The sequence below is a fragment of the Equus caballus genome, chromosome 14 (genome assembly GCF_041296265.1).
Source record: "Equus caballus isolate H_3958 breed thoroughbred chromosome 14, TB-T2T, whole genome shotgun sequence".
Taxonomy (NCBI): domain Eukaryota; kingdom Metazoa; phylum Chordata; class Mammalia; order Perissodactyla; family Equidae; genus Equus; species Equus caballus.
The window spans coordinates 34263301-34267213 of record NC_091697.1 but is presented as its reverse complement, the minus strand read 5'-3'; the positions used below and the strand labels follow the sequence as shown (position 1 = coordinate 34267213).

General features: G+C 37.1%; 1 long non-coding RNA gene across 1 annotated transcript; it reads right to left on the bottom strand.

Moving 5' to 3' along the window:
- Positions 1-1128: 1128 nt before the first annotated feature.
- LOC138917554 (uncharacterized) lies at positions 1129-3685 on the bottom strand. The gene is made up of 3 exons (XR_011425737.1): positions 3453-3685; positions 2754-2861; positions 1129-1493 (listed from the first exon to the last, which is right to left on the bottom strand). It is a non-coding gene; the product is annotated as an uncharacterized lncRNA (long non-coding RNA).
- Positions 3686-3913: the final 228 nt, after the last annotated feature.

Below are 3913 nucleotides of genomic sequence, written 5' to 3'. Positions count from 1 at the left end.
ATAATATGTACAAAATAATGATTGGGAAAAGAACAATGAAGGATGCTCACTGACAAAGCTAGGCATGCTGTATTCTTGGTTATTCATTGGGAGAAGAGAAGAAACAATGATTAAGAAACCATGCTGTTAGAAGAACATATTAATGTGTCACAAAGGTGGTGCTAATGAGGAGAATAAAAGAGAAAAGGAATATGATCTGAAGTGCGACATAAAAGTAAACAGCAACAAGAGTAATAATAGTAGCTAGCATTTATTTAGTGCTGACTGTGTGTGCCAAATATTCTGCAGTAATTAAATCATGAAATCCTCACAAAGTCATGAGATTGGTAACGTTATTCATCATTCCCTGTTTACAGATGTGGAAAAGATGGCAAGCAGTGATTAAGAAATTTGCACAGATTGCCACATAACAAGGACTAGAACTAGGCTTCAACTCTAGGGACTGTGATGCTAAAGCCCTCGCTTTGAACCAGGACACTTTATTTCTGTTGAAAATATTTTATACTGCCTTGCCTTTAATGCCTTTGCCATTGAAGCTGTGACAATTCCACAGAGCTTACCCCATTCCATTTGAATAGCCAATCTTTTTCAGCCTTGTCAGTTTTTTTTCCATTTATCTTCCAAAATGGCTGCGTTGGTTATTTTCATATATTTTCTGCCTTAAAAGCAAAAATGTATTCATTTTCTCATTCACGTATTTCTCTACTGAATACTGACTGAGTTCCTGCCTTGTACGAGGCGTAACATTAGGCACCAAGGGCACAGAGAACCAAGATCTTTTTCATTGTTGCTATGGTTACTTTTGCCAAAGTTCTTACACTTTGGGAGAAATGTATTTCCATGAAAAAAAATATTGAAGCTTATGGGAAATTATCTCATGAGGCATGTTGGCATACAGCTTCAGGGAAATTTCGTCCCATCCTAGTGTCTGGAATTGAGAGATAACGAACTATTTAAGTATCTACTATAGGATGTTGAATCACCAGGTAAGGAGAAAACATTGTCTATTAGATAAAGTTGCTTCTTCTGGAAAGGTCAGAGAAAACTGAAAGTAGAAGATTGGGGTGGGAAAAGAAGCTAAAAAGTAAGAAAAACACTAGGCCAATGTAATTTGGTTTTTTCCTTTTCTTTTTTTATTGCAATAAGGTAACACAGCAAACAACTCCCAAATCTCAGTGGCAACCCTATGTTCTTTGCCCACTGGTCTTTGCTCATCTGCTGAGGTAACTGCTGCAGGCAGTGTGTTGACTTCACACCTATTCCTTTTGCCTTTTCTGGGGGATCAGTGACTTCCAGAGGCATCTCCTTCTCATGATGGATGGGAAGGCCATGCTCTCTCTGAAGGTTTTAGAAGGTTCTTTCTTTCTTCCTGTCTTCTAGTGGTTGCCAGTAATCCTTGGCATTCTGTAGCTTGCAGCATTATAACTGCAGTCTCTGTCTCCCTCTTAACATGGCCATCTTCCTCTGTGTCTCTGTGTCCGAATTTCTTCTTCCTGTAAGGACGCCAGTCATTGGATTAGGGCTCATACTAACCCAGTATGACCTCATCTTAACTTGATTTCATTTCCAAACATAGTTGTCTTCCATCCCTCAGACTTCATAGTCACTTAGGATATTCCTCTTGCGTGAATATACTTCCCTATCTCTGCTAATCATCTGCTGTTTCAAAGCCTAACTCATACATTTGCTTACTCCATTGCATTCTAAATCTATTGTGGACAGGTTTTAAGACTTGCTCACTTCCACATTTTTCTCTACTACTTGGCGTTTGGTGGGTAGTTCATCAAAATTATTTGAATTGATAAAAAAAAGACATTCAATGATTTCTCTGATATAGGATCAGTTATACTGAATTCTAGTTATAAGATTTTTACCCTCCATCATAATGTGTGGAAAAGATGTCCTTCCCTAGGAAAATAGGTTAAAGGGAGATAGCACTGAAATAAAGAGTTCCTATTTATAATTCTAATAAATTAATCTATTAGGTGTGATTTTCTGAAGATATCTCTAATTGGAGTCATGCCTTATTCAGAAGTGATTAAAAGTGTCATTTAGGCAAAAAATTAAACTTCTCTTTTTGATTACATCTGTAATTATAATGCACTAACAGAACAACCATAAATACAGAAGCCTCATGTGCTTTTGACATCAAAATGTAGTTGTAAAAGCAATAAAAATGACTGAGATGATGTGGCAGTCAAAGTCATGTTAATTACCTTATAGGGTTTCCATATCATCAATCCAATGTCATAATGTGTTATACAAATAGTGTTTTACATGGTTAATTTATGTTTTGGCAGGTGATTCAAAGTCCTTCTACTTTCAAATCTGGACCAGTTTCCAAAATTTCTATCATATAATAAAGTATGTCTGAGCTATGCTTAGAAACTTTTGGAATTAGGAGAGTTTAAATTATCCGGCAATCATCTCTTCTAACTTTCCCTCTCTCACCTTGTAGATGGTAAAATTGAGGCTCAGAAGTGAGTTGGCACTAGAATCCAGGATTCTTTCATTTATAGGGCCATACCACACACTGCTTCTGATATGAACTAACCCTTCACTCACATGTCTCCCAGTGTAAATAAAACCCTTCTTAACAAACACTATTGTCTTATTGGTCTTCAAGATGTAAGCAGTAAAAATACAAACCAAGCTAGCATTGAACTTTCTGATTCTAGAAAGTTCAGGCACAGGTGTATTTGCCTCATTCAATTATGTCATCTAGACATGGTCTCACTCTTTCCATTTCTTACCTCTTCTTTCATTTGCGTTGGTTTAATATCCAGTCAGACTCTCTTCTTGTGCTGGTAAGGTAGCTGCCAGAAGTGCCAGACTTATGTCCTGCCCTATCCTCAATCCAGCTGAAATAAAGAAATATCCCATTTACCACACACAAGAGTCCCAGGTTTGCATATCAATGATTGGACTGAGTTGATCACTTATTAGTCTTCCAACAAATTACTGTGGCCAGGTGGGATAGAATAGACTAATTGGTCAGGCCAGGGTCATGTGTCCACTCTGGAATCCACAGAGGAGAGAGCTCTAGTAAATCACAGGGAATCTGAGTGGAAGAGGGTGGCTCCAAAGGTTGGGGCAGGGCAGTGGAAGGAGTCTCACCCAGTGAGGGTTCGTATCTTCTCTCTGACATTTTTAGCATTGTAGGCTTATGGAGATGATAAAAACAGACCAACTTTCAGTCAATTTTATTATGATTTTTAAAATTCTTTTCAGATAATGCATCCCCCTATTGCCCTTCCCAGGGAGAACCGCTCTCATGTCTAATCTTCTCCATTTTTGGTAAGCTACCAACTCTAAGAAAATATAGACAGGAAAATATAACCAATGGCCATTATAAATGTAGATTCAGAAAATGAAAATGACTATTAATAATATTAATAATATATTAGTACATATAGTACTTGACAACTTATAGAATGCTTTCATGTACATACCAAAAGATTATGCCTCCTGTTTCATAGATGAGCTTCAGAGAGTTGAAATGGAGTTTCTGAGGTCACAAAGCAAGTTAAGGGCTATATCCAGTTTTTCTGTGTTTGGGGCTTTTCCTTTATTCCCTAGATCAACCATCAGCGTCTCATTTCGTTGTCAGCTCCTTTCTTCTAATAGGTGTCAGTTTCAGCAGAAGAGAAAATTATGGGTTAAAAATAAATATGATACATGGAAAGATGAGGCACAGGGTCAACAAATGTCAGGATGAAAGTCTCCATAATGGAAGAATCTCCATTTTCAGAGAGAAATTAAGAGCATCTCTATTCTAGTAAATGCATATATATTTTTCCCATTAAACTCTGCACCTTCCAAAGTATAACTTTTATTATTATTATTTAAGAGGAGAACAGGTCAAGATCTTCTGTATTTCTACACAGAATACTCTTTGAATGAGCTGATGATT